The sequence below is a fragment of the Eurypyga helias genome, unplaced genomic scaffold (genome assembly GCF_000690775.1).
Source record: "Eurypyga helias isolate BGI_N326 unplaced genomic scaffold, ASM69077v1 scaffold26874, whole genome shotgun sequence".
Taxonomy (NCBI): Eukaryota; Metazoa; Chordata; class Aves; order Eurypygiformes; family Eurypygidae; genus Eurypyga; species Eurypyga helias.
Window position 1 is genome coordinate 11,499 of NW_010246033.1, and position 23,249 is coordinate 34,747.

Here is a 23,249-nt window from a genome sequence, read left to right on the forward strand (position 1 = left end):
GACCGACAGTGCTGCTCAGTGTCCTGTTCTACAGATACTCCATACTCGCTGCGTTTAAATTAGGAGTAACGAACCAAGCAGCAGGGACACGTTTGGCAGTAACCATCACAGCAGTGATGTACCGTGACAGGTCAGTGCAGAGCTTGGTTTGTTTTATAGAGCCTTGGCAGCACCTGTCCTTTCTGGGAGAGGACAGTTTTGCACAAGCTCTGTGACAAGGTAAAGAACCAGTTGTGAACAAGGGCTGTCCCGCCGTTACCCAGCAACACCCAGGATAAGTCCTAGGAAGCCCGAAGGGGGGCCTGATTCCCCACGGAATTCGCTAGGAGGCAGAGCAGGGAAAGCAGACCTTACCTGCTGTGGGAGAGTGCCACTGGCCCATTTTACAGGCTGTGAGGAGTTGACTCTGCCAGCATTGCATCCCAGAGAGCAGCCCAAAGCCTGCCCCTGAGGCTGGAGGGGCTTCCACACACATGTCCATGCAGTCGGAAGCCGTGCCAGAGCCCGCCCTGATGGCAGAGGGATTCAGGTGCTTCCAGGTGGCTTCTGCAGCAGCTCCTGTCCCTGCGCAGGCTGCCTACGGGCTGGACGTGAGGTGTGCGTTTTGCAGCAGGCACACACACCACCCCCCCGCAGGGACGTGTAAAAGGACATTTGGGGTGAAGTAGATTTCCGACTGTCCTCAACCCAAACTTGTTCCCAGTCATGGTTTCAGTATTTCTTTGGTCTAAATGTTGACAATATTTGCCCAGTAGTGTCACAGAATGTCAGTGTAGAAAACCTCCTGGAAAAAGGTTCTGTGGGTAAACCACCAAGACTTTAAACATTATTTTGATGTGATCAGTATAATGATTAGTGAGCTCCTCAGGATGGAGGTTTCACTGTTGCTAGATGCATGGTACGTCCTGTTTATGTGGGGCAGGGTCGTTCCGTGGGTGTTGGGTTGCTCCGACACTTGCGTGTTCAGGAAATGGCAATTAGGGCCTGGCAAATACCGTAACGGCCCTGAATCAGAGCTGGGAGTTTGGTTCCAGGATTGAAGGGAGGAAATTTGTCTTTTCTGCCTGCTGCACTTGGAACAGTTCTTGGAATAGCCACTAGAAATTAAAGTAAAGCTGACTCTAGGTGGTACTGATGGATTAATAGCAAAGTAGATTACTAATGGGCTTTTTTTGGTCTCTTAGGAAGCAGAGATCCTGAATACAGCTATTCTCACAGGGAAAACAGTGGCTGTCCCTGTCAAAGTGGTCTCCGTGGAAGACGATGGGACTGTGACTGATCTTCTGGAATCTGTGGAGTGCAGATCATCAGATGAAGACGTCATTAAGGTAGGATCGCATACTGTTCCATTTTACAAGGGCAGAGGCCCTACAAAACAGTGTGACAAGTTATTTCATCTTCCTAACTGTTCTGCTGCTGGAAGACAGAGGTTTTTTATCCTGTTACATATAGGTTGGGTCAGTGGAGCAAAAAAACACACACAAAATCACACATTTTCCACCCCGCATGTCAGCTGCTTTGAATTGTCTGTCACTTCCCACTTTTGAAGTATTTTTGGAGTTCGGTCTAGCTTTGCCTTTTACTTTTCAGCTACATGGGCTGTGTATGTTTGGGAATGTCATCAGCTGATCTAGAGAAGGAAGTAATTCCTCTGAAGCTAGCTCCACATTGGAATGGAAGCTGCATGACTCAAAGTTTAGGTTTTGTCTTGGAGCTGACCTGGTATTGTATTGCAAACATTCGATTTAAACTCGGAGTTTTTGTTGGTCACAATTGCTACCAGGATGTCACACAGAAAACATGGTGGCTGCCCATCATGGACCAGGAACTCCTGGATACAACACTCAGCAGAGTGGATTTACTCTGTACAACAGCTCTGTAGCCTAAAATTCCCTGAAAGGTACATGGCAGGCGATAATACGCTGCTGCTCTTCGGTGCTGACTCCCAGCATGTCCACCCCTAGGCAGTGGCAAGGGGAGAGGTGCCAGAATGCCTTTTTATTACTGAAATGTTTGGGTCAGACGGGACCCTCAAGAAAATTACTGCTTCTTGAAGGCTTTGGACTTGTACCAACATGACTGCTTGAGGCTTGTAAGAAATCCTGCCTATTCCTGCTCAGCTCGGGCAGTGGTTGACGGGCCACTGGTGGTGGCGGGGTGCGGGCAGCGGTGGTGACTGTGGGAGACGTGGGAGAGGGTAGTCCAGCACGGTGACAGAAATGTTGGCTCACCCGTAGCAGCTCTGGTCTCTTCAGGCTCAGCTGTGGCTGTCACTTGAGAAGAGAGAGAGACGGCTACAAATCAAAGTTAAAACAACTTTTTTTCCCATAGCCAGAATGTCACAAAACGACTATAAATCCTCCAGGCCGCCCCTCCGGCGGCTGGAAATCACTGTTATCCCGTTAACTTCTGTGAACTGCACCATACTGAGGGCTCAGTGAACTGTGCCTTAGCCTGCAGCTGACTGGAATGCTGGGCTCCCCTGTTCCGTGAGTTCGGTTTAACTTGGGTTCAAGGGCTGAGGGTGCCCACGCGAGCCTCCCGCTGCCTGAGAGACTCCAGGAGACGGCTTTTGCCGTTACAGGCAGATGCATGTAGGTACTTGGCCGTTGCTGTTGTGTGGGAAAGCGTTGGGCTTTAGAGACACACTGACGCGTTTAGCAACTTTGTGCTACAGAGGGAGGGACAGCTTGGAGCGGGGTAGTTGGAGGGTGGAGCTGGGTATAGGTTTAAGTGATCTTTCTGGAGCTTTCTCTAAACAGATTGGGGTTTTTTGTCAAAAATTTGTGACTTTTACACTCATCGAACTTGTTTTAAGTAATTCCTCATGATAATTTCGTATACATAGGACGGACCAGAGCAGTTTTGAAGTCCAGCATTTTTTATGTTTCCATTTGGAATCTACTCAGGGTTCCTGTTTATCTGAATAGCCACCATGCTGGTGTTTTCTGATTAAATGTGTCTTTCTGGCGGTCTTAATAGGGACATTTTTTTTTTTTTGCTTCAATGAAGCCCTTTTGAATCTGGAAAATCTGCCAAATAAAGCAAACTGTTGGACTCAATCTAGGTTTAATAACAGAAAGAAACTATTTGAGGTCCTTGTGTGGTGGAAGTTAATGGACTAAGTCTTCACTCGCTAATTCACTCATTAACTAACTCACTGCTTTCTTCAGAGAATTAGAAAAAGTAATGTGAAAGCCAATATATCATTTGGAAGATTTTTTTAAAAATCAGTTTTGTTATCCAAAGTTTTAGCTTATTGGAATGAGTTGGGGTGTTCTCTGGATGTTTGTGTGATGGTTTTGTCTGATGTAAACCTGCAGCAGGGTGTAGTGTACGCTGCGCTCACGTCTAGCCCGGGCAAAGAGGTTAAAGTTGGAGCACGGCTTAAGTGTACGTCTGTCGCTGGCGGTAGTACGTGAATAGACCAGTAAAGGCTGGTGTGCTTCACGCTGTTCACATTGCAGCATTGCACAACACTGCTGCTGACAGGCCCTGTGCCAAAACAGGAGTCACCAGTCAGAGATGAAGGCCTTGCGGGCTTCTGCTAACTTCCCACTGGAGTCCAGTGCCCCACCACAGGAAGGCAGGTTTCAGCAGGGTTCAGATGAGTCGCCAGTTTAACGTGAGCTCTTAATTGAAAGTGTGTCTCTGCGTTTCCAGTTTACCTGCTCTGCTTCAGACTGAGCCTTTCTCACAGACATCTTGCCTAATGAAGATAAAGATACATAATTACCGGCCAGCCTTTGGCATGCAACAGTAATTAGAGTTTCTCTTCTCTGGGCATTAGGGTCGGGAATATAAGATGAAAGAAAAGGTCTGCTTGAAATGCCCACTGAAGTGTGAAGATGAAGTTTATGTTTCTTGGTGTCTTTACTGACAGATTGATTATGTCTTCGTGGCTTCGCTTTTATCCCTGTCTTTTGGTGTTGATTAATGATCAATCTAAGCTCATTTTCCTTGCCGAATGAGGATACCTCCTGCTTTAGCTTCAGGGGCCATGCGTGTTACTCGCTTCTTTCCTCTGCAACCTCAGAGAACTCTAAAGACCTGGACCAAATTCTGCACTGACTTGTTTTCTGCCAAACAGCATCTACATGAACTTGGTTGAATAACTCGGGACATAATTTAGTCTGAAACAATATTTCTATTGACAAATGCTTATCTGAAATGATTTGGTCGACCATGACAGAGTACCCACCCCCAAAAATGGAGGCATTTTATAGGCTTTGTTTCACAAATGAGGAATCTGAGATACAGAAAGGTCCGGGTGAGAATTTCAAAGTGCTATAAAAACCTCTGACCATGGAAGTAGCTGTTTAAACTCTGCTGACCTCATGGAAAAGAGCGAGATTGGTGAGCAGATTATTTCTGCCGAGTTGCTAATATGGATTGAATTCTCAAGATGATTTAAATCAAGAATGAGGAGAGAGAAAAAAACATCTTCTAGTCTGTCATTTTGAAAAGACATTTCAGTTTCAAAATGGCCATTTTTTCAGTTTTTTAGGCTAAACAAAGCCTAAAAGTCTCTGAAGTGACACTTTCCACTGCTCTGGGTCTTCAGTTTGATGAGTTAATTGAAAATCTGCATTTTGCTTGCCCTGAAGGGAAAACACCTTTGGGTTCATTTTGATCAGTTAACTGAAAATTCCAGTGTATTCTCAGCACTGTCCAGCAGCCCCTTGCCAGGAATTGCAGGGGGAATCTGCCAACACTGGGAACAGGATCTGGTTTCTCTGGCTCTTTTTTATATTACTGCTTGTTTTGTAGAGGATGCCATTGAAAATCCATGCATTATCCAAAATTGGAGGCTTTTCTAAGAAAACAGAGGTGCAAAGCCAGGCTCTGCCAGCCGCAGCTGCAGGGCAGGTTATTGCTGACGGGGCCAGGGCTCGGTACCTGCTTCATTCCACTCGCTTTGTGCGGGACAACAGCGCACTGGGTGATCTGTAAAACATTACTGCAGACTAGTAAATCTGGCGTGCCTTTGTCAGTGGGAAAATAGCTTCTTTCTGACCGAGTGACAGACTTCACTGAAGCTGGAGTGTCGGAGCGTTTGGAGTAGCCTGAAGCAGAAAGTGTTTAAAACCATTAAACTTTGAACAGCTGTTTCTCTGCTTTCAGACACTGGTGCACGTCAGGGAAAAGTCGAATTACTTCTGCAGTCAGTGGAGTGACAGAGTAAAAAATCAAAGGGAGAAGATAATTGGGTCCAGAATTTTATCTGCTCATTGGTTGAGCATTGGCAGTTCCAGTGCTGCTTTGAGGGCTGGGTGAGGATCCAGTTCAGGCTGCCGTGGTTCTCCACAGTGTGACGTGGTTTCTCTCACCACCTGAACTGCCTTATTCCATCTCAAATAATTTTGATCTGTCTTGAAACAAACATTTGATTTAAGTCAGCAAATGGATGTTTTTATTTTCTGCAATGTCTAAACATTTCATCTCATAGAAAATGGCAAAATCATGTCCTGTCTTTTCAACTCAGCTTCAGTATTTCTGACATTGGAATCTTTCTGAGCTTTTCACCTTAGGATGAAGCAACTGTGAAGGATACTTTTTCTGATCTGTTCTAGTAATCAGATGGGATGAACTCAGAAAAATGTGCTGTCAAAACCAGAAGTTGTAATAATAACTGTGAAGTTCAGTCCGATGCTGTTGGTTATAAAGGGAGCAGGAACAGTTCTCGTCTCTGATGGAGAGCAGCCGTGGCAAAGGGGAGCTCTGAATGTAGAGCTGATGTCACAGTCCTGCATCTCCTGGGAATGGTCTGAAACTCACCTAAAGCTGGTGCAGTTACTGGATTTGTCTCTTTCATATTCTGCCAATTCGTCATTCTGATGTGAATCTTGAGAAATAACAAGGTTTCTGTAGAGTTGTTTGCCTTTTTGTAATCATCTGGGCTGAAAATCTCAGTGTGACTGGGACAGCTGCTGTCGACTAGTTTCTTTACATTTAGGAAGGGCTGTAAGCATACAAAATACAAAACTCTGTAACAGAAAAATACAGTTAATGCCTGAATTGAGGCTTCCTCAGGATTCTACAGAAGATACCAAGAAATATGTCTCTGTGCTTAATGGGGGGAAGAATATGTGTTCTTGTCGAGCCAGGACTGGTAATTTCCTTCTTTCTGTGGGTATTTCTGTTCCTCCATGGGAAGGATTATGTCTGTTTCCATAAAAAGAACGAGGCAAAAGTCTGAGGAATATCCAAACAGTGATGCTGAAGAGGATGTGAGTGAGGAATCCTTTTGAAGAATGGGGCAGGGGTCGTGGCTGGTGACCGAGTCGTTTATGCAGAGATGTGGTCAGCTATGATTGAGAGGAGGGGGAGAGAAATTGTAGTGACTGGACTTGCAGAGCAGCATTTTCCACAGGTAGATGATTTGCATTTATCATATTTGATATTTAGGGGTGTGGGGGATGGTTCCCAGGAGTTGGAGAAGAGGTTGTTTTTAAGGAAGTAGCTTTGATACTTTGGAAAAGGTGGTTCAGTGTCAGAGCCTGAATATTTGCGGGCGCTGACCGCGCAGGTCTAATTGCCTGCTGACCTCAAAGGTGAATGTTCCGAAGGTGTTAAACAGCAGGTAAGGTGTGATTCTGACGGCTTAACTGACATGGAGCTGCCATCCCTGTCTTTCTGCTGGCCAGGAGTGCAGCTGAGGGGGTTTGGGTTTTTTTGGGTGGTTTTTTTTTGTGCCTGAGCTGCCTGCTCAGCTCCTGCTCCCCGACTGAGCTCGTTTCTGATGCTCACAATGCCTGTGCCAGCAGGGAAAGAAGTGACAGTGGCGTGGGAGTCAGTAGCTGAGGGTGAGAGGTGGCCAGGAGTGCTGCTTTCTGTTGTGTATTCACTTAAGTGACAGGTCAGATTATGGCTTGGCACAGGCATTCCGCACTGTCACATCATTAGCCTGATGCCATCCATGCAAAAGGCTTATCCTGGCGTGTTCCCCCGTGAAGATGCTCAGGAACTAAGGTGAAGAAGATCTCCCAAGTGCCTCACCTATTTCTGAGTGTCAGAGTTGCACCGCAGAAGATACCCATGTATGAATGTCGGGATTACTTTGCCTTTCCAGGTGGGTGAGGGGTCCTACTGCCTTCAGCTGCCTTAGCCCAGCTCATTGGCTACTGAACCCTGTGTTGAGGAGCGCTCCATCAGCGCGCTGAAGAGAGACTGGTTGATCTCTAGAGAAAATGTGCCGAGGACGTAAGGAACAGACCAGCTGAATGCAAAGGGAAGTTAGTTCTCTTCTTCCTTCCACTGGGCTAAGCCGGCAGCATGTTGCTGGAGCACGTGATGCTCTAAGCGACAGCCACATTGGGCTCGGATCATCCCATAGCACCTCTCTCCAAACCAGGAGCTTGCATCATCATTATAAGTTGTGATTCTTTTTCTTTAAAAGTTCCCTTTAGCTTTAAAACTCCTTGTGTTCCTCGTTTCCAGTGACTGTCTGCCACTTTCTTTTAGAAGATGTGGTATTTATAGCTCTTCGTGCCTGCTCTAAGCCATCCTCCAAATCATGACACAAAACTCTGTGTAGCTTTATTACCATGCAGGAAAAAGTTACAATATGCCATATAAATTATTGTCCTCTCAGCCCAATTTAGGATTTTTCTGGACATATCAGGTGCAGCATAGCCACTAAAGGACTTGGCTTTTGCTCATTGTTTGCAGGAATATGCAGATTCTGTTTCAGCTGTGGAAGGTATTGGTCTTACTAAAATAGAGGTGGCAAGGTATTGTCAGCTGAATTAAATACATGTAGATCCCGTGACTGTGTGCGTACTGTATTGATTAATATTAGCTGGAGATTAGGCTGGTGATTTGGAGTTAGAGAAACTGCTGGTCAGATGTGAAATATCCTAATATTAGCTGCGGGATACTCAGAGCACTCGTAGAGTTCTCAGAGGCAATTGGAAGAACGAGGGGCTTATTTAGGATATACACGTATGAAGGTAAAAAAGAACCTACAGGCGTAGGGAGGCGAAGAGGTCTGAAGGACCTAATGAGCCTCGGACTGGTAATCCTGTCCAGTTCTCCCCTTTGCTGGCAGTGAGGACGGGGAGGATGCTGGCATGGTTAAACCTGTGGTTCTAATAAGGGCTCGGGCCGCATGCAGCGTACGACTCGATTTTCATTTCACTTCCCTCTGCCTTAACAAGATTGGAGTAACGCCTTGGGAGGGTTTGCAGATGCTGCAGTGGGATGTGCTGGTCACAGTGTGGGCTGTGGCATGAGCTGGCAGCTGTGACATCAGTGTGCTGTTGTGATCTTTGGGCGTCATTTATGTGGTCTGTCTCACCTAGGCACATACAAAAGATGTGTAATGGTTCTGAATTACCTTGAGAGAAAAGGAACATTAATACTAAAGCCTTGAAAAATGCTTTGAGATCTTTACATAAAAGATGCTATCTGAGCATCACCATTCTGGCTGTTAATAATATGCATTACCCTAACTAGGACAGAGCACAGGCTCTCATGAAGCACTCCTGTTAAATTGAACTTAATCACAGCACATGAAAATTACTGCCCTGATGAAATGACTAAGGCTGAGTAAGGTTTGCAAAATATTTCCAGGTTTCTTATGTAACAGAGCCTGTGCAGCTCTGCTGACTGAAGATTTCTTCCCTTTTATCTACTGTCTGGAGCATTTTCCATTACTTCCCTGGACCTTGTTGAGGCAGCCTGTAACCCTTTTGCCTGGAGCTTAGAAGGCCGGGACTTTGTACATCAGGCCACCGGCTAAAGGAATTGCCTTAGGAAAGGGAAGTTCCTGACTTTGTGGCTGATCCACTGAAATAGGCACTTTCCAAATCATTTTTCTGTCCTGTTTTAGGCAGATAGTCATGCTCACTATTTACCAGACCAAGGATTAATTAGTAAGGAGGGAAGGAATGGCGACACAGACCCAGAGGGTGAAGAATTCCCTTTGGTACCCCGGGGTGCAATACTTGGATTTCTGAATGCCAACCAGTCCCAAATTCAGGACGGAGCTGTGCAGGTCAGCATGCTGCTGCAGCTGCAGTGGTGAAACTTCTGTACCCACGGAGCAGGTTTCCATCTCCCTTTCCTTCTAACTGCAGGAAAAGGGATGTAAAGACAATGTGTGGGAGGTGATGTGTCCACCTTCGGAGAGGATTCTCTCTGCAGTGCCTGAGTCTGTGAGCTGTCGTTGTCACTGACCTCCGGCTGGTGACATCCAGCCCACCCGCCACCTTAACTCAGCCTCATCTCCCGCTCCTCCCATGGTGGATCCAGCTGGTCCCTACTGTCTGTTGCGGCAGCGTTTGCTATTTTTCGGTGCTTGTTGTGTCTTAAATATTTTTCTCTGTGTTTCTGCCCTCACTTACCCTTTGGTTGTTGGTTTTCAGCCGCCTTATTACCAGTCCCGTTGCTAGCCTTCCTCTGAAAGCTTTGTGACAATGACACATCCGGTGGTACCCCCGTGTCCCACAGGCATCGTTGGTGGCATGTCTGGATCCTGCAGTTCCTTATTTAAGACTTGCAGAAGTGCTCAGCGTCCACTTAGGGAGCTAGGTAGGCTCGAGCAGAGAAAATGTATCCCGTTGAAGACCAATTCATCCCTTTCCAGAGACATTTTTGGTGAGGCATAGTCACATTTAAAAACCTGCTGTCCTTAAATAGCTCAGAAGGAATATGTTTTGAGGCAGATGTTTTTACATGGGTTTATTCTGCCAACTGCAGTGTAGTCCTGGCTTGTGCTCTTGGGTCTTCTCTGGTTTTCCGTGATGATTTTTGGCTACTCATTTACTTGTTCTCTCTAGGGTTACTTATAAAATTGGTGCAGTGGTTCTGAAGGATTTCCAAGAGCATGCAAAGGTAAAAAAGTAAAACACATCTGAGGAGTGCTTTGTGATGTCAGAATAAAAGGAGTTATCGGAGTCCAATTTATCACCAAAGATAATTATCTGTAGTAGTTCTCATGCTTCACACACGTGGCAGGACCAGGGCTGTTGCCTTTTCTAGGCTGTGGCATGGGTGTTGCATTTGTTTGTAGGGGGCATTAGTGCTGTCATTTGTCCTGCATCAGCTACCCATGGAAATGCTGAGCAACTCTCCTGTTTCAGCCTCATTTTGCAGCCTCGCATTGTTTAACAGGTTATTAGATGATAAGCCTGATTTCTGAAGCTATTTAGGCATTCAAATCCAGTTAATTTGATTGGGAATTAGCAACCTAAGCACCTACAAGAAGTGGCCTTAATGGCTCTTCAATTTTAGTTAAAAGTATAACTGTGTATTTAGAGCAGGTAGGTATTATAGAAAGCTGGTATTTTCTCCCAACTTCCATAATCTCTTCCATATAATAACTATTTAAAATAACCTGATTATTTGCAAGCAGGTACTTATTTTGCAACTGTAAAGGGTTTTTGTTTGAATAAATTTAGGGCATCTTCTGTAGCCTTCAGGATTTGAGTGCCTTCAGCAAATTCTTTTAGCACTTGTGAGCCTGTGAAAAGCTGTTTGTTTGAGATTTTATGCAGACCTGGAGCCGATACCAAAGTCAAACCTATGAACACGAAGCTCCATTACGTGCCCCATTTCATTCCACTAGAAGGCAGAGGAGTGGAACTTTGGTGGTGAGGGGAAGTGTCATTGCCCTGCTGACTGGGCATCTGAAGCACAATGGATGTGCACTAGACTACGCTTTATGCATTGTCTGGGAGCATGAGATCAATGGCACTTGACTGCCAGTAAAAGAAAAAAATCAAGGCCAGTCTCACGCAGTTTGTGTTAATGGCTGGATCTCATTTCTGCCACTGAAAATCCCGAGTTACCCCTGTGTAGTTAATGGGATTACTCTGGACTTTATTTGATGCCGAGAAGAGAAAGTCTAGTCCTTACTGGGAATTTTTTTTCTGTCTGAGCACAGCTCCCGCCATCCCTGGATGTGGTTTAGTTTGGCATCGGCTTCATGCTGAAAGCAAACATCAGCCAGAGCCAATTTTAGCTGTTACAGTGCCATAAGTCAGCCCATGTTTCCTTGAAAGTTCTTCACACATTGTGATGATGCTGAGCTGAGTTTCAGGCTTGTAACAGATCTTGAGAGCAACTGTTTCCCTAGGGCTGAGAATCTCATCACAAGGATTTCACACAGGCCTGCAGACGGCATAAGAAACAGCCCCTCCGGCAGCACAGTTGTATGTCCTATACTGAATTCTGAAGACACCTTGCCAAGTAGTTTTCCAAATCCTGCCCTTCATTCCCAGGTTAAACAGTGTGTGTGTGTCTAACCTCATCTCCTGCTCTCCCTGCTCTGTGTAGGTGGCTGCATTCACTGGTACTTACTTCTCTGGAGCTCCAGTTGCTCTGAAAGCTGTAGGTAGGTCTGAGCAGCCTCAGCCTGTATGTTGTAGTTTCCAGACCCGGCAGCTATCGTCTGGTCTCCAGCAGAGCTAATTACTGGCAAGCGTTTTCTTCCTGGGCTGGTTGGATGGTTTGTTGCTGTTGAGGCTCTGAGAAAAACAAGTCCATAAAATGAGCCGTTAAATATCACGAGGTGTGCCCAACACACAAGAACTGTAGGAAAGGAAATAGGAAATTATGAGGGGATGGGAATGAAGATGGTCCCAGAAGCACATTAGCTGGGAGAGGGCTTCACTCACCAGCATAGCAAACAGAGGAACAATCTGTTGTTGTGCTGGGGGAGCATCCCCAGGGGAAGGGTCCCAGTCTCCCTCCCACTCACTCACCAGCTTCTCTACACAAGCTGAGAGCAGCGAGCCCGGACAGCTGGCCCAAGCTGGCCAAAGGGACAGCTCATCCCATAAATCATCGTGCTCACTATGTAAGTTAGGGGGAGTTGGCCGGGGGTCTCTCAGGCTCTCGTCGGCTCTCGCTGCTCAGGGACTGGCACTTTTGGCAGGTGGGGAGCGGTTGTAGCATTTGGGGCTTTTTTCCATTTTCATTATATAGTAGTAGTAGTATTTTCATTACATATTATTAGTAATATTAATATTATTGGTATTGTTAGCATTATTAGTATCATTATTTAATTTATTTTCAATTATTAAACTCTTCTTATCTCAACCCACAAGTTTCCTTCCTTTTCCTCAGATTCTCTTTCCCAATGCCACTGGGGGAGGTGAGTGAGCGGCTGTGTGGTGATTAGTTAGTGGCTGGGGTTAAACCACAACTTTGACTTTGTCTGGTCCCATTTGCTCTGTTTTTTGTTTAGTGGAAGGATCCAAGAAAGGGTTACAACAACTGAATGTTGAGGCTGAAGCTTTCAAGGTGATTTAAGGTCACTGAGCTCGTGTAGTCTGAGGGTAGTTGAGCACTCAACTTCAGGCTTCATTGGAAAATAAAATTCAAGAGATCAGTTTGAGTGCCTGAGCAGGGTGAAATCTGAACTGTCCCTGGCAAGGTGTGGCAGCCGGGGTGTCCCACCAGCCCAAAAGCAGAAAACCCCCAACCGGCTGCAGTGCGTGTGGGAAGTTGTGCTGAACCCTCAGACTTACTGGTTGGCTGTCGTTGCGTTGGTTTGGAAAAGGCTTGAGAGGGTACTCAGTGACACCCCCTGCTCATCCAAGAGGGGAAATAGGGAGAAAACCTGCTGAAAATAATCTGATTCTGCTTGCGCTGGTATAATTGTAAATCAGAAGCAAACTGCTGAGAGTGGTTTTGTTAGAGGGGTATAAACTGGTACACAGTAAACGCCAGCTTCCGAGGGAGTGCGGCACCCCTGTCATCTCCCGCTCTGATTCTGTTCCACTGAGCACTTATCTAGATAGCGGGGGCGCTGGGGGAGTGGCATCAAGTCTTTCATTTCTTGGAATCATATTTTTCCCTTTCACATGAAATGTAGCCTGAAACACAGAAGTGAGGTTTCCTAATTAAACTCCCACCTGAGTCTGTTATAGCGTCTGAAGTCATCGGGACAGGCAGCTAAAAGAGCTGTAACAGCCTGGTATGTAAATAGAGACGTAGCTGTTTGTTGGGGTGGAGGGTAGAGGCCACTTATCGTGAAACGAAACATAAAGCTTCTTGGCAGAAACTGAATCAGTGTGTTAGTTACCGTACATTTTCATGAAAATAAACCGATAGTGCACATTCATGTTTCAGTTCATAAATGTGAAGTGACAACCTGTGAGTTGGCCACTAAAATTATATTCTAGACCCAAAAAAGAATAATAGAGGAAATTGAGAAAGCAGAAGAGAGAGTTGTAATAGAACTGGGTATTGGCATAAATAGAAATTATGAAAGGGAGATTGATTTAATGAAAGGTATGAAAGTCAGAAACTTAAGGGATTGAAGAGATCATCTGCTCATCTGATGACGAATCCCTAAGCTGAAACAGCCAGATTTGCTTGAAGGAAATGAACCTTAAAATTGTACGAGGAATAACGTATGACAAGGGGACGTGTTCCTGCAGTACACACGCTCTGTGGAGAGGTTCTGCAGAAGAGGAAGAAGCTTTGATCCACTGGAAAATTAATTTTTGCTCATAAATTTTGTCAGAAGATGTACAAGTAGGTCTGGGACTGAGGAACTGTTGTAATCCAAAGGACCCAAATAGCAACGTTCACGTGGTTGTAAACTGAGGATCTAGCAGAAAGCACGTGGTGAAGCGAGCTGGCCAGGCTGGTTGTGAGGATGGTGTTCTGTACATCAGCAGCAGGTAGGACAGACACGGATGTCTCCATCTAACATGTGCCAGTGTGGGAAGGTTTATTTCAGCACGTGAAAGCCTTTCAGGATTCACACATTCCCATCTGTGAGTGCAAGTCCACTGAAATCTCCTTGTCTGCACATGTCTGAGGCAAGAAGGCTCAAAGATCCCGATGAAGCTGTGCTGAGACCTCCTCCCAAGATCTGGGGGTGATAGAACAACTCTTTTTAGTATGCTTTATGCAAAAAAACATGGAAACTCACGTTTGAAGTTCAGCTTCGTCCCCAGCAGCCTTATAGGCACAGGTAACAACACAGAATCTGCAGCAATCCTAGCTCTGTTGTACATATGACGTCTTTTGTTTTCCTTCTCCTGCTGTCATGTGGAGCTCTGCTTTTCAAACAAAAGAAAAGGAATAAGGAGCCTCTTCTGAACTGCTGTCTCAGCCTGCTGGAATATGCTCGTGCGTACACAGAGACTGGGTGAGATGCAGCAGAGAAGCACCCAGGGAGGGGCTGTATGTATCCTGTCATCAGCTTTTCTCTCTCTGTAACGTGATTTTTGCATGATGAGGATCACCTTGGCTTCAGAAGAAAAGTCTGAATAATCTTGGTGAGTCCCTCATAGCATCTTCCCAAGGCCGACAACCTGTATTCGCTTCAGGGGGAAATAAGGAGTTTAATAATTCACGTAAAAATCTCCCAGCAGTGCTTTGTGAGTGCCGTAGCACACGAAGAACGGCTCCCTCCTTCCCAGTCGAGCTCTCCCTGGGAACGGATGAGCGGCAGTCATATACGGACAGCTTCTTGTGGTAGTAGGTCTTGAAGCTGAGTGCAACAGAGTGACGGCGCGGACGGGCTCCCAGCAGGAAAAGACCAGCGAGCCTTGGTCCACCGCCTTGAAGGCGCAATGGCAAGTGCGTGATCAGCGAGCACAGGGATACCAAACGAGCCCAGAGCCCAAGTCCTTCTAGTGTCCTTGCGAATCCCAGCACTGCAATGCAAATCTGGAAGATTTTTCTAATTAGACCAGTGTTCAATTACAAGGCCAAATCCAGATTAAAATACTTACTCATGGCGTCAGCTGTTCTCCTGTTCGTGTCCTTGTTGCCTGCATCCCGAACGCATTCACGGAGCTGCCCTGCTCCCTCCAACCTGCTCTGGCAGAGCCCAGCTGCTGACTGTACAGTTCTTCCAGGAAGTGGCCGGAGTTCCTCGTCGTTACATACGAGTTTGCTGGAAGAGATCCCGCTGCAGAGCGCAAACTCACGCCTGCTCATTCCTTTAGCTTCCGCACCCCGGTGTCTTCACACGAAATATGGCTTCTCTGGGGCTTCCTCATCGGTTCTGCTGCTTTGTTACCAACATCATTGCTCCCTAACTGCTGAGAACAGGCAAGACGTGCCACCCCGTTGTACTGACGCTTTCAAATGGAGTCCCTTTCACAATCTGGCTGTGCTTTCTTCTCGGCTCTTTGAAGATTAGCTCAGGTATCAAAATCCAGGACTCACCTTGATTTAACAGTCAGTAGGTATGTGGTATGAGTGCTTGTCAGGATGGGAAGGGTGCGGAAGCTTTTGGGGGGGCAAAGCAGCATGGCTGCCATCAAAGTCAATGAGGAACAAGCAGCTAAGATCGTACAAAATGCTTTCAAGTTGTCCCCACCTTGGATTCCCCATCCTCACTGAAACCACCTCCAGGAACATTTTATGGAGTGCATTCCTCTCGCTATTTCTTGGAAGGTGAGAGGTGGCTCAGAGGGGCTGTGGCCCAGGTTAGGAGCAAGATCACCGCTTTCACCAGTGGGCAAACGGCACCGAGGCTGCCTGGCCACGTAGCCCCATTAGCTGCCGTGGGGCTGACACGTCGAGAGGTGGGGCACCGTTTGGCTTTCTTGTTGCTCACGGTGGGCAAAGCCAATGGGTTTCTTCTCTTATACTGACCCTGAACACGTTTTAAGAACTGTCCTTGCTTTGCTGACTATTAGCCCCAGCCACATCATATCCTAAGTCCTACACATCTGGCCTGTGCTTTGTGCAGACCGACATCTGCTCTTACCGTGGTCGTCGGCATCTCTTTCTGTACATTTATATTGTGACAGCGCCCACCTCCCCCAACCCCTGTCACAGCCTGTCGTGATCATCTGAACCACTATGAATGAAACATTAGTGAATGAACTAAATGAACAAAACCAAACCTTTTATGAGGTCAGATGGCAGAGGCGGAATAGAAACAGTCTCTTCAGTCCTCACCTGGACTTTTGTCCATCCTTTGAGGGTATGTTTTGGTTCATCATTTTTTCTAGATTCTCTGGGAGGAAAGGTTTCCTGGCCTGGCTTTCCTGTTTTTGTGGAGTATGGCTGTCTGCACAGTTTGGCTGGTTATTCTCAACCCTTAGCGTAATGTGACTGCGTTTCTAGCCCCGAGAGCATTTGCAGGTAGCATTCCCCAGCACTTTGTGACCACGGGAAAGCTTCGGGACCACTCCATTTGGCCAAAGAGGATAATAGCATCTGTGTCACACAGCCCCATGGTAGCAGGAAGGAATGTGCACACAGACACGTTTGTCAGATGCACCGAGCCTTCGCTAGGATGTGCTTCACCAAGGCAGGTGGGAGGTGGGTTTTTTGCAAAATGCTGAGATACTATTAGGTAATAGGAATAGTTGGAATGTTAAAACGTTCATCATCATCACCACTGTTATTATTGTATTAGACTCTGCAAAGAAAGAGACACGGAAATGAAACAGTATTGATCCATAGTAATTTAACTGGTACTAAGTCAGGCGTTTGTTTAGCTGTGTGAGGAGAACAGGACACCTTTGCTCTCACCTTCTTAATGTGTTTTTTCCTTGAATTTTCTTGATTTAATTAAATGCAATCAATTTTCAGGCAATGGCTTGTCTCACACATCAGAATACGTCACAAAGTGGCATAAATTACCACTGTTATTGCTGTAAATACAGGTGAGAATAGTATCTTTAGCATTGTATCACATCTAATAAGGAAATAAGAAAGTATGAGGTAGCATTCACTTTGTGCACTGCACTAGCAACATAAATTCTGTTCCTCCCAAGACTTTCCAGGTCACCAGAAAGGGCGCAGGACACCGCAGTCTGCTGCTGCCTCCTGTCCAGAAGGTCAGAACTGCTTTCAGCGGTGCCTTTCACCTGGTGGCATTGTTTCTCTGTTAGTGCACAAGGTATAGTTGCTCAATGTTGGATCTGAGGAACGAAGATGAAATCCTTGTTGCACTTTCTATCCAGAGAGCCCATATTTTTTGCAGATAATCCGCATGGACCACAGACAAGAGAAGCCGTGTTTCATGTATCCAAGTACATAGCTTAAAAATCACTGACACCTTCAAGCTGAGCTGAACGGAACAGCATGTCCAGCTAAGGAAAACATTCCTGACATTGTTTAAAAATCGCTGCAGATGGTAATTCTGCCACCTCCCCGTCCTCAACGATCCCCAGAGCTGGAGAGTTTCTGATCCTCTCTAGTTCACATCCTTTTCCTCACTGCTGCCACCAGGCCAGTCGTTCCCCATCCTGTACTTGTTTTATCCAACTTTATACTTTGCTCTTACCTTTATTGAATGGCATCTATTTATTTCAGACAATTTTCTACACTGTCAAGATTATTTTGAATTCTAATCCTGTACTCCAAAGTACTTAAAACCCCTCCCGGCTTGGCATCATCTGAAAATTTAATGCAACTAATTAAATGAAAGACTCCCACTGACTTCTAGGGGCATTGGAGTGAACCCAAACTGTCTTACCTCTTTAAGAAGTGATTCGGGTGATACACACTTACTGCTTTACAGGCTGTTTTTGTAAGGGAAGAAGACAGATGCATGCTGAATAATTCAGGGTCATCATTGCTGACTGAGAGAGATTTTACTAATTTGTTACAATAATGACCTTTGTTCACGGTGGGGAGCAAGTGGTTTTGGATTATTTCTGTCCCCAGAGAGGAGCTGGAGGAGGCTGGGTTTGGCTCAGCACCACTGCACGGGGCTCGTTGGGAGCTGTGGGATGGAAGGTAAGCACTGCCGGCAGCGGTGTTTGCAGGGGGTGGGAGGCATGTTGGAGTGATGATGATATTTTCCTTTCAGACTGATGGAAGCAGTGCTGCTACCCAGTCTGTGGAAGACGCGGGAGTGCCATGATCACTCACATCCCTTCCAACTCACTCACCAACGTGAGGGGTGATGAGTTTTGCAGTCCAGCATGGAAACTCATTTATCTTCAGTTGTCCAGAAACAGGCAACTGGAGGAAAAGAAAGTTGTGTTAGTGGGTCAGGCGAGGACAGAAATCCCCTCGTGCAGCATCCCAGCCCACAGCTCCGGTGGGGAAGGATGCTCTCTCCCACTCCAATACAAATTTTGCTGTCGCTTTCACAGCGAGTGTTGTTTGGAAAAATTTGGCATTTCAGCCTGTCCACGTTGGCCGAGGCCAGCCAGGATTACGGCTGCTGCTCTGCTGTTGGCGCACAGTCCTGCTTGTATTGATGCTTCTCTCCGAGCCATTTTTGGCTTAAAAAAGCATAGGTCTCTCTCAGAAATCTTTCGTGCTTTGCCGTTGCGTTTTTTTTCTCCAGTCTCTGCGAGGTGTGGGCTGGCTTCCCGGAGCTCAGCATGCACGGCTGTGTGTGTATTGCAGCGGGTCTTTCCTTTTTGACTGGTCATGGTGGATATGTGGAAGAGCAGAACTGGACTTTGCCTGTGCCAGCTCAGTGTCAGGGGACTGAATCTTTCAAACTCTTTGCAGTTATCCTATTACCAAGATGGAAAGCTCGTCGTCCCTGTAGCTGTAACTTCTGAAGCCTGCCATTGCTAAACATATTTCATCTCCTTTTCCTGGTTTTGGGGCGACTGAAGTGCAGTGCCCTTGCTCAGGATGGTGTGGAAATCACACAAGTGATTTCAGCAGCATTTGGTCATTGTTCAGGTACCAGCTGAGACAAGGCTTAACTCAGGGAGTTGCTGCAGATCTGTGCTTGTGGGATGCTGAAGAGTTCAAGCTCCTCTCATCTTGGCGTTCTCTTCTCACTGCAGGGTCTTTTCACACACTTCTGTGTGGCTCTCACCTTCTTGAAGTCTGTGGAGGTCTGGTCTCATACTCGGCTTAAGTCAGATCAGTTCTCAGGGGTGTCCCTAATTAAATTAAATGTGTAACCCGTTACTCTTTGGAAAAAAATTAGAAGAGCAAGACACTTCTTGTTTGAGGACAGAATTGCTGGCCCTTTAGGGTAGGATCAAAGCTTACCACAGCTACAGAAAGGTCTGAGGTTTGCATTAAATTCTTGGCAGAAATATTGCATCCTCAATGCTCCAGACATTAAGGTTGTCCTCTGGGGTAGAAAGTGCTGCTGTCACCACTTAATGGATGGGAAATGGCTCTAGAAAAGTCTGGATCCTTGAGCATCCAGTCCAACCTGTTGCTGGAGGGCGGGAGGTGTGAGGTGCCACGTCTGTGGCGTGCCATGGCCTACGGCATAGAGATGCCCCAGCTGACGAGTCCACCCAGTCTGTGCTGAACTTAACAGCGTAGAGAGCAGCGTAAAATCAGTGAGATTTTAGGGAAGTATGAGCTATCCTGGATATGGCATTTAGATGCTTTGCACACCTAGCTTTACTGTCGTGATAATTACAGACGAAGTCAAAGTTACTAACCAGAGGTTACTGCCACTGGTGGTTTAGTCTCTCAGTCTGGGATGGCTGTGTGGGTGTGCTGCCGGCAGCATTACTGCCCAGCGTGCTGGGAGACCCGGGCAGCAGCGGGAGCTCCCCACCAGCACCCCCAGTGCTCCCTCGCCAGCCCTTCTTGCATCTGGGCACATCCAGCCTCTTCTAAGGTGCTTCAGCTGCCCTGGAAGAACACAGGGGTTGTTTGGAATACTTTGTTTTCCCGCATATTCAGTCAGATCCATACTGCGGGTGGCTGTCGCATGCAGCCCCGGCACCCCTCAGAATGGGCTATTTCAGGCTGTCTGCAGTTCACCCACCCTCCCCTCCCTGGCCCTGCCTCACTGGCTGCCTCTGGCAAACCTGGGAGACAGACCGTCTGTCCCTCTTACAGCGCAGTCGTGAATCAGCATTCGGTTTGTCACATTCCTCATCGGCTCTGCTTCACCTGGAAGTCAGGCATTTGTTACCCAGAGACAAAGAAGCAGCCTGTGCGTCTCCTTTCCTTTCACGAGTGTGAAGCAGGGTTGTTCTATTGCCATTGTTACTCTTTAAGCTTTACTGGCAGGAGGGAGAAATGCCATTCTCAGTGTAGGAAGAGGAAGCCTGGGGGGTCGTGGTCATCATTCTCCCACTCTACTTGGATGGTGCAGTGAGGGATACAGATTGCGTGTGGTTTCCAGATCAAGAAATAGGAAGGTGTAACTTACTTAACATGGGCAGGAAGGTGGTGTCATGTTCATTGCAACTGTTGTGGCTCCCAAAACCCAGAGCACTGGGTGGCAGTTTGGGTCCAGCAGCTCTGTCTGCTCATCAGACAGCGCTTGCCTGTCCAAGCTCTGCTGCGTCCGTGCCAACATCCCCGCATCCCGTTGATGAAGAGGAGCAGACACCGAAGCCGCCTCATTCCTTTGCTTATGCCATGCTGGCAGCATTGCCGCTTATGGATGTCAAAGAGCAGCAGGTGGGCAGACAGTCTCCACCTTCCCTTCCCAGCTGGAAAGCAGGCATGGCAGCCCCGGCGACAGCAAACGCGGGATGGCCGTAGCGGCAAAGGGAGTGGAGAACAGCAGGAGTGACTGAAGCCGTTTGATTTCTCTCCGCATCACCCACTCGCCAGGGACACAGTTCCACCCTGCCCCATGTCCCACGGGACGGCAGCGTGCCCTCGCTGTGCCTGGGATCCGCGGCTCTTTCCCGGTGGAAGAGGGGAAGGGCTGTCCTCTGATGCCAGCTGAATGCTGAGCAGCAGAAGATGTGCTTGTGTAACCCCGGCACCTGAGCTCGCTCTTGCTTCTTGCAGATTAGGCTTTGCCAAATCCCTGTAAAACAAGGGGATAGTCTCCTCCTCTTACAAATACATCAAAGGGAGATTAAAGCCCAGATCCTTAAAGAGATTTAACCACCAGCTCCTCTGGAGTTCAGTGGGAATTAACACTTCAATATCCTTGAGAGTGTGGATCTCAGTAAATTAGAGAGTCACCTCAGAAGTGTGCGCTGGAGTTGGGAATGAATCGCAGGCTGTCGGCAAGGTGGTTCTGTGCCATTACTGTCTTCCTGCACATGAGAACAGCACCGTTCATTGCGCGAAGGTGCTCCAGGGTTCGTGATTGGATTTTAACTCTGCAGAGTTTCCTTGTGGTGGTTTTGTTTTGATTTCTGGCCCCAGCTGATTATGGCTTATTGGGGGAAACTTGGCAGAATATATTCTGTCAGAATTTGTAGTTCTGTAAAACAGCTTCATGAAATTATGCTGATTTCTCTGAAATTTCATCTCTGACAGAGAAAGAGAGAAAAGGATGCCAGCAGGTTCCCGTTGTGTCAAAGAAACATCATGTTTTGACATTTCCAAAATGAAATGTTTTGATTTTTCATTTTAAAATAACATTTTCCTTGATGTTACAGTATTTTACATAACTTTAGTCATTTGAAATTGAAATTAAACTGAATTTCATGACCCAAAAATGAAGCCATATGTAGGTGTTTTGGAAGCCCTCTTACCGCACAGCGCGGAGAACCAGATACAGAGGGATGGCGAGGTGCGAAGCCTTGTGAGCACAGCTTGTCATTTGCCAACTCCGAAAGGGATTTTGGCAGATATTTCAATATTCGTGGTCAAAATTCAAAATATTTAAAATTAAGAAGGCCTTATGTAGTGTAACTCCCTCCCAGGTGGGGACAGCTTTCAAGGTGATGCTAGATTTAAAATCTGCCTGGAATCCAATCGCTGGGGCTCAAGCCAAGCCATTCTGCTTTCAGCAGCTGGAAAGCAGCCTGGCCTGGAACACGAGGCCTGGCTTGGGATGTTAACCCTGTTGAACATGTGAATTGCTGAGGAACAGAAGAGCATCCCTAAACTTGGTGTGATACCCATTTGCTGTTACTGTTTCTGGAAAACAATAATAATCCATCCCTTCTTTGCAACACAGGAGGCACTTTAATTGTTCCTCAACAGCAGCTGTTCAGTGGTTGTTCCTAATTCCAGCAGCAGCAAGGGTGGTTGACAGATCTGCTGCTGCCACTGGAGCTAGGGACAGTCATTTCTTACCCTCAGGGGCCTCACAGAATCCCAGATGAGGACAGGTCCCTTCTCTAGACGTACAGTGGGCTTAGGGCTGATCTGCCCCCTGTGCTGCTTCTTCATTACAGTCATTAATCTCTGCCTTGCGGAATCTCAGGCTGGATTCAGTTATCACAGTAACGAATCTCACCCCAACACTGTGGTTTAAGCCTGGGTGATTTCACCTCCTCTGAGTCTTTTATAAGTGACTTATAGAGCTAATAATGACCTCATCCTTTTGTACCTTGGTACACAGCTTGTGTTCTAGTCTTTTATTGCTCAAATGAGCTGCTTTTGCTTATTTATTTCCCTCCTCATTCAGTTTTAATGGTTATGAGAGTCTCCCCCATTCTTCTTCTAACAGCAGTGATTTAGGCAGGACTCATTAACATAACTTACGTTACTAAATGTCGCCATTTATGCTGGCAGACCAGGGAGATGTGCGCAGTCCTAAATCAGAAGAGACCCCGTGAGCTTGCCTGGGTGGCGGGGCTGTGCTTGAAGTGCGTATTACAAACGGAGAGGGCTTGTGTGAGGGTAGGGTCACTTATGGAAGCATGGGTTAGGGACAGTGTCCCGGAGTGCTTCCAAAATGCAGATTTTCTGTGGAAATGCCAGAGGCTTACTGCCCTAATTGGCCACCCTTGAAATGTCCAAACCAGGCCTGCTCTCGGTACGTCTCATTTTCAAAGACTTAGACCGCGACTTTGTACGAGTTCCAGCAGAATCACTGTGGCAGAAAAGTAGTTTCCTGTGGGGTTTTTACTGTTATCCTGTGGGAATTTAATAATGATGCTGAGGTGGGGAAGGACTGCTATAACTACTCCTAAGAGCTAACAGTGAAATGCCAGGCACCTCTTCTGGGAGTTTTGGGTACATTCCCCTTTCCCTCCCTCCCATTAGAGCTTTGGATTCTGTTCAGCCCAAACCTAGGGCGGAGTTTATGGGACCAAGTCAGCCACACCGGTGTATAGCTACCACAGACAGCTTCTGCAAAGGGCTGATGGGAAAAGCAGTAACAGCCTCTTAGGAAAGGGATGGAAACAATTTTCATGGGAGAATTGGGTGCAGGAGGTCAGCGTGGCAGGGATCACGCGTGATCCATGAGGGGGCTCGCCGTTCCCGCAGTAACTGGCTGCTGGGAAGCTGAGTGTTGAATCTGTTGGGTGTTGGTTTACTCCAGTCGCACGGCCCGTGCCCCCTGCGGGGCTGCGAGCTGCCTTCGACACATCTTCGCTCCTGGGTGTTTGTCCTGCAGAGGCTCAGCGAAGTCCCAACAAACTCAGTTCACAAAGTATTCCCTTGTTTCCCACCAGCAGCTTACAAAACTTCATCACAAAAGACGCAGTGAGGCTTGAATTTCTTCTTTCCCT

The 23,249-nt window shown here is 46.9% G+C and overlaps 1 protein-coding gene across 1 annotated transcript in view; it reads left to right on the forward strand.

Moving 5' to 3' along the window:
• Positions 1-1,181: 1,181 nt before the first annotated feature.
• Positions 1,182-23,249, forward strand: part of TMEM132D (transmembrane protein 132D) — a 32,964-nt gene continuing 10,896 nt past the window's right edge. Inside the window, exon 1 of the mRNA XM_010150271.1 lies at positions 1,182-1,328. The gene's annotated coding sequence lies outside the window, so the exon portion shown is untranslated. The remainder of the gene's footprint in view (positions 1,329-23,249) is intronic.